The sequence below is a fragment of the Pan paniscus genome, chromosome 11, assembly GCF_029289425.2.
Source record: "Pan paniscus chromosome 11, NHGRI_mPanPan1-v2.0_pri, whole genome shotgun sequence".
Classification (NCBI taxonomy): Eukaryota; Metazoa; Chordata; class Mammalia; order Primates; family Hominidae; genus Pan; species Pan paniscus.
The window spans coordinates 65,904,116-65,919,866 of NC_073260.2; positions in this window are offsets into that span (position 1 = coordinate 65,904,116).

Genomic DNA, 15,751 nt, shown 5'->3' on the forward strand with positions numbered 1-15,751 from the left:
GCATTCCATTCCATTCCATTCCATTGCAGTCGGTCTGATATCGTTCCATTCCGTTCCATTCAATTCCATTCCATTCGGGTTGGTTCCATTCCATTCCTATCCATTCCATTCCATTCCATTCCATTCCATTCCATTCCATTCCGTTCGGGGTGATTCCATTCCATTTCATTCCATTCCATTTCATTCCATTCCATTCCATTCTATTCCATTCCATTCCATGCCATTCGGGATGATTCCATTCCATTCCATTCCATTCCATTCCATTCCATTCCATTCCATTCGGGTTGCTTCCATTCCATTCCATTCCATTCTATTCCATGCCATTCCATTCCATTCCATTCGGGTTGATTCCATTCCATTCCATTCCATTCCATTCCATTCCATTCCATTCCATTCCATTCCGTTCCATTCCATTCCATTCGGGTTGATTCCATTCCGTTCCTTTCCATTCCATTCCATTCCACTCGTTTTGATTCCATTCCATTTCATTCCATTACATTTCATTCCATTTCATTCCATTCCATTCCATTCCATTCCATTCCATTCCATGCCATTCGGGATGATTCCATTCCATTCCATTCCATTCCATTCTCCTTTACTCCATTCCATTCCATTCCATTCCATTCCATTCCATTCGCGTTGATTGCATTCCATTCCAATCCACTCCATTCCATTCCATTTGGTTTGATTCCATTCCATTCCATCCCAATCCATTCCATTCCATTCCATTCCATTCCATTCCATTGCATTCGGGTTGATTCCATTCCATTCCATTCCATTCCATTGCAGTCGGTCTGATATCGTTCCATTCCGTTCCATTCGATTCCATTCCATTCGGGTTGGTTCCATTCCATTCCATTCCATTCCATTCCATTCCATTCTATTCTGGTTGATTCCATTCCATTCCATTCCATTCCGTTCCATTCGGTTTGATTCCATTCCATTCCACTCCATTCCATTCCATTCGGGTTGATTCCATTCCATTGCATTCCATTCCATTCCATTTGGGATGATTGCATTCCATTCCAATCCATTCCATTCCATTCCATTCCATTCCATTGCATTCCGGTTGATTCCATTCCATTCCATTCCATTCCATTCGGGTTGATTCCATTGCATTCCATTCCATTCCATTCCATTCCATTGCATTCCATTCGGGTTGATTCCATTCCATTCCATTCCATTCCGTTTCATTCCATTCCATTCGTGTTGATTGCATTCCGTTCCAATCCATTCCATTCCATTTCATTCCATTCCATTCCATTCGGGTTGGTTCCATTCCATTCCGATTCGTTCCATTCCATTCCATTCCATTACATTCTGATTGATTCCATTCCCTTCCATTCCTTTCCATTCGGGTTGATTCCATTCCATTCCATTCCGTTCCATTCCGGTTGATTCCTTTCCATTCCATTCCATTCCATTCCCTTCCATTCTTGGTGATTCCATTCCATTCCATTCCATTCCATTCCATTCCTGTTGATTCCATTCCATTCCATTCCATTCCATTCCATTCCATTCCATTCCATTCCATTTTGCTTGATTCCATTCCATTCCATTCCTTTCCATTGCATTCCATTTCATTCCACTACATTCCATTCGGATTGATTTCAATCCATTCCATTCCATTCCATTCCATTCCCTTCCATTCCATTCCATTCTGGTTGATTCCATTCCATTCCATTCCATTCCGTTCCATTCGGTTTGATTCCATTCCATTGCACTCCATTCCATTCCATTCGGGTTGATTCCATTCCATTCCATTGCATTCCATTCCATTACATTACATTCGAGTTGATTCTTTTCCATTCCATTCCTTTCCATTCCATTCCATTCCATTCCATTCCAATCGGGTTGATACCATTCCGTTCCACTCCATTCCATTCCATTCCATTCCGGTTGATTCCATGCCATTCCATTCCATTCCATTCCATTCCATTCCATTCGTGTTGATTCCATTCCATTCCATTCCATTCCATTCCATTCCATTCGGGTTGACTTCTTTGCATTCCATTCCATCCCATTCCATTCCATTCCATTCGGGTTGATTCCATTCCATTCCATTCCATTCCATTCCATTCCATTCCATTCGGTTTGATTCTATTCCATTCCATTCCATTCCATTTCATTAGGGTTGATTCCGTTCCTTTCCACTCTATTCCATTCGAAATGATACCATTCCATTCCATTCCATTCCGTTCCATTCCATTCCTTTCGGGTTGATTCCAATCCATTCCATTCCATTCCATTCCATTCCATTCCATTCCATTCCATTCCTTTCTTGTTGATTCCATTGCATTCCTTTCCATTCCATTCCGTTTCTTTCCATTCGTGTTGATTGCATAACATTCCATTCCATTCCATTGCAGTCGGTCTGATTCCATTCTATTCCATTCCATTACATTCCATTCAGGTTGATTCCATACCATTCCATTCCATTCCATTCCATTACGTTCCATTCCATTCGGGTTTATTCTATTCCATTTCATTCCATTCCATTCCATTCCATTTCATTCCATTCGGGTTGTTTCTGTTCCATTCAATTCCATTACATTCCATTCCATTCGGGTTGATTCCATTCCATTACATTCCGTTCCCTTCGGTTCCATTCCATTCCATTCCATTCGGGTTCATTCCATTCCGTTCCGTTCCATTCCATTCCAATCCATTCCATTCCTGTTGATTCCATGCCATTTCATTCCATTCCATTGCATTCCATTCCATTCCACTCAGGTTGATTCCATTCCATTCCATTCCATTCCATTCCATTCCATTCCATTCCATTCCATTCCATTCGGCTTGATTCCGTTCAATTCCATTACATTCCATTCCATTCGGGTTGATTCCATGCCATTTCATTCCATTTCATTCAATTCAATTCCATTCCATTCCATTCCATTCCAGTCGGTTTGATGCCGTTTCATTCCATTCCATTCGATTCCATTCCATTCGGGTAGGTTCCATTCCATTCTTCCATTCCATTCCATTCCCTTCCATTCCATTCCATTGCATTCCATTCCAATCGTGTTGATTCCATTCTGTTCCCTTCCATTCCATTCGATTCCATTCCATTCGGGTTGATTCCATTCCATTGTATTCCATCCCATTCCATTCCATTCCATTCAGTTTAATTCCATTCCATTTCATTCCATTCCATTATATTCGGGTTGATTCTACTCCATTCCATTCCATTGCATTCCATTCGGGTTGATTCCATTCCATTCCATTCCATTCCATTCCATTCCATTCCATTCGCGTTGATTCCATTCCATTCCATTCCATTCCATTCCATTCCATTCCATTCCATTCGCGTTGACTCCATTGCATTCCATTCCATTCCATTCCATTCCATGCCATTCGGGATGATTCCATTCCATTCCATTCCGTTCCATTCGGGTTGATTCCATTCCATTTCATTCCATTCCATTGCATTGCATTCCATTCCATTCGGGTTGATTCCATTCCATTCCATTCCATTGCATTCCATTCCGTTTGATTCCATTCCATTCCATTCCATTCGGGTTGATTCCATTCCGTTTCGTTCCATTCCTTTCCATTCCATTCCTTTCCATTCCATTCGGATTGATTCCATTCCATTTCATTCCATTCCATTCCAATCCATTCGGGTAGATTTCATTCCATTCCATTACATTCCATGCCATTCGGGATGATTCCTTTCCATTCCATTCCAATCCATTCCATTCGTGTTGATTCCATTCCATTCCATTCCATTCCATTCCATTCCATTCCATTCCATTCGGGTTGATTCCATTCCATTCCATTGCATTCCATTCCATTTCATTGCATTCGATTCCATTCTCGTTGATTCCATTCCATTCCATTGAATTCCATTCCATTCCATTCCGGTTGTTTCCATTCCATTCCATTCCATTCCATTCCATTCCAATCCATTCTGGTTGATTCCATTCCATTCCATTATATTCCATTCCTTTCAATTCCATTCCATTCGGGTTGATTCTCCTCCATTCCATTTCATTCCATTCCATAGCATTCCATTCAGGTTGATAACATTCCATTCCATTCCGTACCATTCCATTCCATTTCATTCCATTCCATTCCATTCCATTCCATTCCATTCCATTCCATTCCATTCCATTCGGGTTGATTCCATTCCATTCAATGCCATTCGGTTTGACTCCAAAAAATTCCATTCAATTCTGGTTGATTCCATTCCATTCCATTCCATTCCTTTCCATTCCATTTAGGTTGATTCCATTCCATTCCAATCCGTTCCATTCCATTCCATTCCATTCCGGTTGATTCCATTTCATACCATTCCATTCCATTCCATTCCATTCGGGTTGATTCTATTCCATTCATTTCCATTCCATTCCATTCTGGTTGATTCTGTTCCTTTCCATTCCATTCCATTCGAGATGATACCATTCCAATCCATTCCATTCCGTTCCATTCCAATCCTTTCAGGTTTATTCCATTCCATTCCATTCCATTCCATTCCATTCCATTCCATTCCATTCCATTCCTTTCTTGTTGATTCCATTCCATTCCGTTTCATTCCATTCGTGTTGATTGCATTCCATTCCATTCCATTCCATTGCAGTCGGTCTGATATCGTTCCATTCCGTTCCATTCGATTCCATTCCATTCGGGTTGGTTCCATTCCATTCCGATCCCTTCCATTCCATTCCATTCCATTCCATTCCGTTCGGGTTGATTCCATTCCGTTCCATTCCATTCCATTCCATTCCATTCCATTCCATTCCATTCCATTCGGGTTGATTCTATTCCATTCCATTCCATTCCATTCCATTCGGGTTGATTCTGTGCCTTTCCATTCCATTCCATTCGAGATGATACCATTCCAATCCATTCCATTCCGTTCCATTCCATTCCTTTCGGGTTGATTCCATTCGATTCCATTCCATTCCATTCCATTCCATTCCTTTCTTGTTGATTCCATTCCATTCCGTTTCATTCCATTCGTGTTGATTGCATTCCATTCCATTCCATTCCATTGCAGTCGGTCTGATATCGTTCCATTCCGTTCCATTCGATTCCATTCCATTCGGGTTGGTTCCATTCCATTCCTATCCATTCCATTCAATTCCATTCCATTCCATTCCATTCCATTCCATTCCGTTCGGGTTGATTCCATTCCATTTCATTCCATTCCATTGCATTCTATTCCATTCCATTCCATGCCATTCGGGATGATTCCATTCCATTCCATTCCATTCCATTCCATTCCGTTCCATTCCATTCGGGTTGCTTCCATTCCATTCCATTCCATTCTATTCCATGCCATTCCATTCCATTCCAATCGGGTTGATTCCATTCCATTCCATTCCATTCCATTCCATTCCATTCCATTCCATTCCGTTCCATTCCATTCCATTCGGGTTGATTCCATTCCATTCCATTCCATTCCATTCCATTCCATTCGTTTTGATTCCATTCCATTTCATTCCATTACATTTCATTCCATTTCATTCCATTCCATTCCATTCCATTCCATTCCATTCCATTCCATGCCATTCGGGATGATTCCATTCCATTCCATTCCATTCCATTCTCCTTTACTCCATTCCATTCCATTCCATTCCATTCCATTCCATTCCATTCCATTCCATTCCATTCGGGTTGATTGCATTCCATTCCAATCCACTCCATTCCATTCCATTTGGTTTTATTCCATTGCATTCCATCCCAATCCATTCCATTCCATTCCATTCCATTCCATTCCATTCCATTGCATTCGGGTTGATTCCATTCCATTCCGTTCCATTCCATTCCCTTTCATTCCATTCCATTCGTGTTGATTGCATTCCGTTCCATTCCATTCCGTTCCATTCCATTCCATTCCATTCCATTCCATTCCATTCCATTCCATTCCATTCTATTGTGGTTGATTCCATTCCATTCCATACCATTCCGTTCCATTCGGTTTGATTCCATTCCATTCCACTCCATTCCATTCCATTCGGGTTGATTCCATTCCATTGCATTCCATTCCATTCCATTTGGGATGATTGCATTCCATTCCAATCCATTCCATTCCATTCCATTCCATTCCATTCCGGTTGATTCCATTCCATTCCATTCCATTCCATTCGGGTTGATTCCATTGCATTCCATTCCATTCCATTCCATTCCATTCCATTCCATTCCATTGCATTCCATTCGGGTTGATTCCATTCCATTCCATTCCATTCCATTCCATTCCATTCCGTTTCATTCCATTCCATTCGTGTTGATTGCATTCCGTTCCAATCCATTCCATTCCATTTCATTCCATTCCATTCCATTCGGGTTGGTTCCATTCCATTCCGATTCGTTCCATTCCATTCCATTCCATTACATTCTGATTGATTCCATTCCCTTCCATTCCTTTCCATTCGGGTTGATTCCATTCCATTCCATTCCGTTCCATTCCGGTTGATTCCTTTCCATTCCATTCCATTCCATTCCCTTCCATTCTTGGTGATTCCATTCCATTCCATTCCATTCCATTCCATTCCATTCCATTCCATTTTGCTTCATTCCATTCCATTCCATTCCTTTCCATTGCATTCCATTTCATTCCACTACATTCCATTCGGATTGATTTCAATCCATTCCATTCCATTCCATTCCATTCCCTTCCATTCCATTCCATTCTGGTTGATTCCTTTCCATTCCATTCCATTCCGTTCCATTCGGTATGATTCCATTCCATTCCACTCCATTCCATTCCATTCGGTTTGATTCCATTCCATTCCATTCCATTCCATTCGTGTTGATTCCATTCCATTCCATTCCATTCCATTCCATTCCATTCGGGTTGACTTCTTTGCATTCCATTCCATCCCATTCCATTCCATTCCATTCGGGTTGATTCCATTCCATTTCATTCCATTCCATTCCATTCCATTCGGTTTGATTCTATTCCATTCCATTCCATTCCATTTCATTAGGGTTGATTCCGTTCCTTTCCACTCTATTCCATTCGAAATGATACCATTCCATTCCATTCCATTCCGTTCCATTCCATTCCTTTCGGGTTGATTCCATTCCATTCCATTCCATTCCATTCCATTCCATTCCATTCCTTTCTTGTTGATTCCATTCCATTCCTTTCCATTCCATTCCGTTTCTTTCCATTCGTGTTGATTGCATAGCATTCCATTCCATTCCATTGCAGTCGGTCTGATTCCATTCTATTCCATTCCATTACATTCCATTCAGGTTGATTCCATACCATTCCATTCCATTCCATTCCATTACGTTCCATTCCATTCGGGTTTATTCTATTTCATTTCATTCCATTCCATTCCATTCCATTTCATTCCATTCGGGTTGTTTCTGTTCCATTCAATTGCATTACATTCCATTCCATTCGGGTTGATTCCATTCCATTACATTCCGTTCCCTTCGGTTCCATTCCATTCCATTCCATTCGGGTTCATTCCATTCCGTTCCGTTCCATTCCATTCCATTCCATTCCATTCCTGTTGATTCCATGCCATTTCATTCCATTCCACTGCATTCCATTTCATTCCACTCAGTTTGATTCCATTCCATTCCATTCCATTCCATTCCATTCCATTCGATTCCATTCCATTCCATTCGGCTTGATTCCATTCCATTCCATTCCATTCCATTCCATTCGGGTTGATTCCATGGCATTTCATTCCATTTCATTCCATTCAATTCCATTCCATTCCATTCCATTCCAGTCGGTTTGATGCCGTTTCATTCCATTCCATTCGATTCCATTCCATTCGGGTAGGTTCCATTCCATTCTTCCATTCCATTCCATTCCCTTCCATTCCATTCCATTGCATTCCATTCCAATCGTGTTGATTCCATTCTGTTCCCTTCCATTCCATTCCATTCCATTCCATTCCATTCGGGTTGATTCCATTCCATTGCATTCCATCCCATTCCATTCCATTCCATTCGGGTTGATTCCATTCCATTTCATTCCATTCCATTATATTCGGGTTGATTCTACTCCATTCCATTCCATTGCATTCCATTCGGGTTGATTCCATTCCATTCCATTCCATTCCATTCCATTCCATTCGCGTTGATTCCATTCCATTCCATTCCATTCCATTCCATTCCATTCCATTCGCGTTGACTCCATTGCATTCCATTCCATTCCATTCCATTCCATGCCATTCGGGATGATTCCATTCCATTCCATTCCGTTCCATTCGGGTTGATTCCATTCCATTTCATTCCATTCCATTGCATTGCATTCCATTCCATTCGGGTTGATTCCATTCCATTCCATTCCATTGCATTCCATTCCGTTTGATTCCATTCCATTCCATTCCATTCGGGTTGATTCCATTCCGTTTCGTTCCATTCCTTTCCATTCCATTCCTTTCCATTCCATTCGGATTGATTCCATTCCATTTCATTCCATTCCATTCCAATCCATTCGGGTAGATTTCATTCCATTCCATTACATTCCATGCCATTCGGGATGATTCCTTTCCATTCCATTCCAATCCATTCCATTCGAGTGGATTCCATTCCATTCCATTCCATTATATTCCATTCGATTTCATTCCATTCCATTCGGGTTGGTTCCATTCCATTCATTTTCATTCCATTCCATTCCATTCCATTCGTGTTGATTCCATTCCATTCCATTCCATTCCATTCCATTCCATTCCATTACATTCGGGTTGATTCCATTCCATTCCATTGCATTCCATTCCATTTCATTGCATTCCATTCCATTCTCGTTGATTCCATTCCATTCCATTGAATTCCATTCCATTCCATTCCGGTTGTTTCCATTCCATTCCATTCCATACCATTCCATTCCAATCCATTCTGGTTGATTCCATTCCATTCCATTATATTCCATTCCTTTCAATTCCATTCCATTCGGGTTGATTCTCCTCCATTCCATTTCATTCCATTCCATAGCATTCCATTCAGGTTGATAACATTCCATTCCATTCCGTACCATTCCATTCCATTTCATTCCATTCCATTCCATTCCATTCCATTCCATTCCATTCGGGTTGATTCCATTCCATTCAATGCCATTCGGTTTGACTCCAATAAATTCCATTCCATTCTGGTTGATTCCATTCCATTCCATTCCATTCCTTTCCATTCCATTTAGGTTGATTCCATTCCATTCCAATCCGTTCCATTCCATTCCATTCCATTCCGGTTGATTCCATTTCATACCATTCCATTCCATTCCATTCCATTCGGGTTGATTCTATTCCATTCCATTCCATTCCATTCCATTCGGTTTGATTCTGTTCCTTTCCATTCCATTCCATTCGAGATGATACCATTCCAATCCATTCCATTCCGTTCCATTCCAATCCTTTCGGGTTTATTCCATTCCATTCCATTCCATTCCATTCCATGCCATTCCATTCCTTTCTTGTTGATTCCATTCCATTCCGTTTCATTCCATTCGTGTTGATTGCATTCCATTCCATTCCATTCCATTGCAGTCGGTCTGATATCGTTCCATTCCGTTCCATTCGATTCCATTCCATTCGGGTTGGTTCCATTCCATTCCTATCCATTCCATTCCATTCCATTCCATTCCATTCCATTCCATTCCGTTCGGGTTGATTCCATTCCATTTCATTCCATTCCATTTCATTCCATTCCATTGCATTCTATTCCATTCCATTCCATGCCATTCGGGATGATTCCATTCCATTCCATTCCATTCCATTCCATTCCATTCCTTTCCTTTCTTGTAGATTCCATTCCATTCCGTTTCATTCCATTCGTGTTGATTGCATTCCATTCCATTCCATTCCATTGCAGTCGGTCTGATATCGTTCCATTCCGTTCCATTCGATTCCATTCCATTCGGGTTGGTTCCATTCCATTCCTATCCATTCCATTCCATTCCATTCCATTCCATTCCATTCCGTTCGGGGTGATTCCGTTCCATTTCATTCCATTCCATTTCATTCCATTCCATTCCATTCTATTCCATTCCATTCCATGCCATTCGGGATGATTCCATTCCATTCCATTCCATTCCATTCCATTCCATTCCATTCGGGTTGCTTCCATTCCATTCCATTCCATTCTATTCCATGCCATTCCATTCCATTCCATTCGGGTTGATTCCATTCCATTCCATTCCATTCCATTCCATTCCATTCCATTCCATTCCGTTCCATTCCATTCCATTCGGGTTGATTCCATTCCGTTCCTTTCCATTCCATTCCATTCCACTCGTTTGGATTCCATTCCATTTCATTCCATTACATTTCATTCCATTTCATTCCATTCCATTCCATTCCATTCCATTCCATTCCATGCCATTCGGGATGATTCCATTCCATTCCATTCCATTCCATTCCATTCTCCTTTACTCCATTCCATTCCATTCCATTCCATTCCATTCCATTCGCGTTGATTGCATTCCATTCCAATCCACTCCATTCCATTCCATTTGGTTTGATTCCATTCCATTCCATCCCAATCCATTCCATTCCATTCCATTCCATTCCATTCCATTGCATTCGGGTTGATTCCATTCCATTCCATTCCATTCCATTGCAGTCGGTCTGATATCGTTCCATTCCGTTCCATTCGTTCCATTCCATTCGGGTTGGTTCCATTCCATTCCATTCCATTCCATTCCATTCCATTCCATTCTATTCTGGTTGATTCCATTCCATTCCATTCCATTCCGTTCCATTCGGTTTGATTCCATTCCATTCCACTCCATTCCATTCCATTCGGGTTGATTCCATTCCATTGCATTCCATTCCATTCCATTTGGGATGATTGCATTCCATTCCAATCCATTCCATTCCATTGCATTCCGGTTGATTCCATTCCATTCCATTCCATTCCATTCGGGTTGATTCCATTGCATTCCATTCCATTCCATTCCATTCCATTCCATTGCATTCCATTCGGGTTGATTCCATTCCATTCCATTCCATTCCGTTTCATTCCATTCCATTCATGTTGATTGCATTCCGTTCCAATCCATTCCATTCCATTTCATTCCATTCCATTCCATTCGGGTTGGTTCCATTCCATTCCGATTCGTTCCATTCCATTCCATTCCATTACATTCTGATTGATTCCATTCCCTTCCATTCCTTTCCATTCGGGTTGATTCCATTCCATTCCATTCCGTTCCATTCCGGTTGATTCCTTTCCATTTCATTCCATTCCATTCCCTTCCATTCTTGGTGATTCCATTCCATTCCATTCCATTCCATTCCATTCATGTTGATTCCATTCCATTCCATTCCATTCCATTCCATTCCATTCCATTCCATTTTGCTTGATTCCATTCCATTCCATTCCTTTCCATTGCATTCCATTTCATTCCACTACATTCCATTCGGATTGATTTCAATCCATTCCATTCCATTCCATTCCATTCCCTTCCATTCCATTCCATTCTGGTTGATTCCATTCCATTCCATTCCATTCCGTTCCATTCGGTTTGATTCCATTCCATTGCACTCCATTCCATTCCATTCGGGTTGATTCCATTCCATTCCATTGCATTCCATTCCATTACATTACATTCGAGTTGATTCTTTTCCATTCCATTCCTTTCCATTCCATTCCATTCCATTCCATTCCAATCGGGTTGATACCATTCCGTTCCACTCCATTCCATTCCATTCCATTCCGGTTGATTCCATGCCATTCCATTCCATTCCATTCCATTCCATTCCATTCCATTCGTGTTGATTCCATTCCATTCCATTCCATTCCATTCCATTCCATTCGGGTTGACTTCTTTGCATTCCATTCCATCCCATTCCATTCCATTCCATTCGGGTTGATTCCATTCCATTCCATTCCATTCCATTCCATTCCATTCCATTCGGTTTGATTCTATTCCATTCCATTCCATTCCATTTCATTAGGGTTGATTCCATTCCTTTCCACTCTATTCCATTCGAAATGATACCAATCCATTCCATTCCATTCCGTTCCATTCCATTCCTTTCGGGTTGATTCCATTCCATTCCATTCCATTCCATTCCATTCCATTCCATTCCATTCCTTTCTTGTTGATTCCATTCCATTCCTTTCCATTCCATTCCGTTTCTTTCCATTCGTGTTGATTGCATAGCATTCCATTCCATTCCATTGCAGTCGGTCTGATTCCATTCTATTCCATTCCATTACATTCCATTCAGGTTGATTCCATACCATTCCATTCCATTCCATTCCATTACGTTCCATTCCATTCGGGTTTATTCTATTCCATTTCATTCCATTCCATTCCATTCCATTTCATTCCATTCGGGTTGTTTCTGTTCCATTCAATTCCATTACATTCCATTCCATTCGGGTTGATTCCATTCCATTACATTCCGTTCCCTTCGGTTCCATTCCATTCCATTCCATTCGGGTTCATTCCATTCCGTTCCATTCCATTCCATTCCAATCCATTCCATTCCTGTTGATTCCATGCCATTTCATTCCATTCCATTGCATTCCATTCCATTCCACTCGGGTTGATTCCATTCCATTCCATTCCATTCCATTCCATTCCATTCGGCTTGATTCCATTCAATTCCATTCCATTCCATTCCATTCGGGTTGATTCCATGCCATTTCATTCCATTTCATTCCATTCAATTCCATTCCATTCCATTCCATTCCAGTCGGTTTGATGCCGTTTCATTCCATTCCATTCGATTCCATTCCATTCGGGTAGGTTCCATTCCATTCTTCCATTCCATTCCATTCCCTTCCATTCCATTCCATTGCATTCCATTCCAATCGTGTTGATTCCATTCTGTTCCCTTCCATTCCATTCGATTCCATTCCTTTCGGGTTGATTCCATTCCATTGCATTCCATCCCATTCCATTCCATTCCATTCGGGTTAATTCCATTCCATTTCATTCCATTCCATTATATTCGGGTTGATTCTACTCCATTCCATTCCATTGCATTCCATTCGGGTTGATTCCATTCCATTCCATTCCATTCCATTCCATTCCATTCGCGTTGATTCCATTCCATTCCATTCCATTCCATTCCATTCGCGTTGACTCCATTGCATTCCATTCCATTCCATTCCATTCCATGCCATTCGGGATGATTCCATTCCATTCCATTCCGTTCCATTCGGGTTGATTCCATTCCATTTCATTCCATTCCATTGCATTGCATTCCATTCCATTCGGGTTGATTCCATTCCATTCCATTCCATTGCATTCCATTCCGTTTGATTCCATTCCATTCCATTCCATTCGGGTTGATTCCATTCCGTTTCGTTCCATTCCTTTCCATTCCATTCCTTTCCATTCCATTCGGATTGATTCCATTCCATTTCATTCCATTCCATTCCAATCCATTCGGGTAGATTTCATTCCATTCCATTACATTCCATGCCATTCGGGATGATTCCTTTCCATTCCATTCCAATCCATTCCATTCGTGTTGATTCCATTCCATTCCATTCCATTCCATTCCATTCCATTCCATTCCATTCGGGTTGATTCCATTCCATTCCATTGCATTCCATTCCATTTCATTGCATTCCATTCCATTCTCGTTGATTCCATTCCATTCCATTGAATTCCATTCCATTCCATTCCGGTTGTTTCCATTCCATTCCATTCCATTCCATTCCATTCCAATCCATTCTGGTTGATTCCATTCCATTCCATTATATTCCATTCCTTTCAATTCCATTCAATTCGGGTTGATTCTCCTCCATTCCATTTCATTCCATTCCATAGCATTCCATTCAGGTTGATAACATTCCATTCCATTCCGTACCATTCCATTCCATTTCATTCCATTCCATTCCATTCCATTCCATTCCATTCCATTCCATTCGGGTTGATTCCATTCCATTCAATGCCATTCGGTTTGACTCCAAAAAATTCCATTCCATTCTGGTTGATTCCATTCCATTCCATTCCATTCCTTTCCATTCCATTTAGGTTGATTCCATTCCATTCCAATCCGTTCCATTCCATTCCATTCCATTCCGGTTGATTCCATTTCATACCATTCCATTCCATTCCATTCCATTCGGGTTGATTCTATTCCATTCCATTCCATTCTGGTTGATTCTGTTCCTTTCCATTCCATTCCATTCGAGATGATACCATTCCAATCCATTCCATTCCGTTCCATTCCAATCCTTTCGGGTTTATTCCATTCCATTCCATTCCATTCCATTCCATTCCATTCCATTCCATTCCATTCCATTCCTTTCTTGTTGATTCCATTCCATTCCGTTTCATTCCATTCGTGTTGATTGCATTCCATTCCATTCCATTCCATTGCAGTCGGTCTGATATCGTTCCATTCCGTTCCATTCGATTCCATTCCATTCGGGTTGGTTCCATTCCATTCCGATCCCTTCCATTCCATTCCATTCCATTCCATTCCGTTCCGGTTGATTCCATTCCGTTCCATTCCATTCCATTCCATTCCATTCCATTCCATTCCATTCGGGTTGATTCTATTCCATTCCATTCCATTCCATTCCATTCGGGTTGATTCTGTGCCTTTCCATTCCATTCCATTCGAGATGATACCATTCCAATCCATTCCATTCCGTTCCATTCCATTCCTTTCGGGTTGATTCCATTCGATTCCATTCCATTCCATTCCATTCCATTCCTTTCTTGTTGATTCCATTCCATTCCGTTTCATTCCATTCGTGTTGATTGCATTCCATTCCATTCCATTCCATTGCAGTCGGTCTGAAATCGTTCCATTCCGTTCCATTCGATTCCATTCCATTCGGGTTGGTTCCATTCCATTCCTATCCATTCCATTCCATTCCATTCCATTCCATTCCATTCCATTCCGTTCGGGTTGATTCCATTCCATTTCATTCCATTCCATTGCATTCTATTCCATTCCATTCCATGCCATTCGGGATGATTCCATTCCATTCCATTCCATTCCATTCCATTCCATTCCATTCCATTCGGGTTGCTTCCATTCCATTCCATTCCATTCTATTCCATGCCATTCCATTCCATTCCATTCGGGTTGATTCCATTCCATTCCATTCCATTCCATTCCATTCCATTCCATTCCATTCCTTTCCATTCCATTCCATTCGGGTTGATTCCATTCCATTCCATTCCATTCCATTCCATTCCATTCCATTCCATTCCATTCGTTTTGATTCCATTCCATTTCATTCCATTACATTTCATTCCATTTCATTCCATTCCATTCCATTCCATTCCATTCCATTCCATTCCATGCCATTCGGGATGATTCCATTCCATTCCATTCCATTCCATTCCATTCTCCTTTACTCCATTCCATTCCATTCCATTCCATTCCATTCCATTCCATTCCATTCGGGTTGATTGCATTCCATTCCAATCCACTCCATTCCATTCCATTTGGTTTGATTCCATTCCATTCCATCCCAATCCATTCCATTCCATTCCACTCCATTCCATTCCATTCCATTCCATTGCATTCGGGTTGATTCCATTCCATTCCGTTCCATTCCATTCCCTTTCATTCCATTCCATTCGTGTTGATTGCATTCCGTTCCATTCCATTCCGTTCCATTCCATTCCATTCCATTCCATTCCATTCCATTCCATTCCATTCCATTCTATTGTGGTTGATTCCATTCCATTCCATTCCATTCCGTTCCATTCGGTTTGATTCCATTCCATTCCACTCCATTCCATTCCATTCGGGTTGATTCCATTCCATTGCATTCCATTCCATTCCATTTGGGATGATTGCATTCCATTCCAATCCATTCCATTCCATTCCATTCCATTGCGGTTGATTCCATTCCA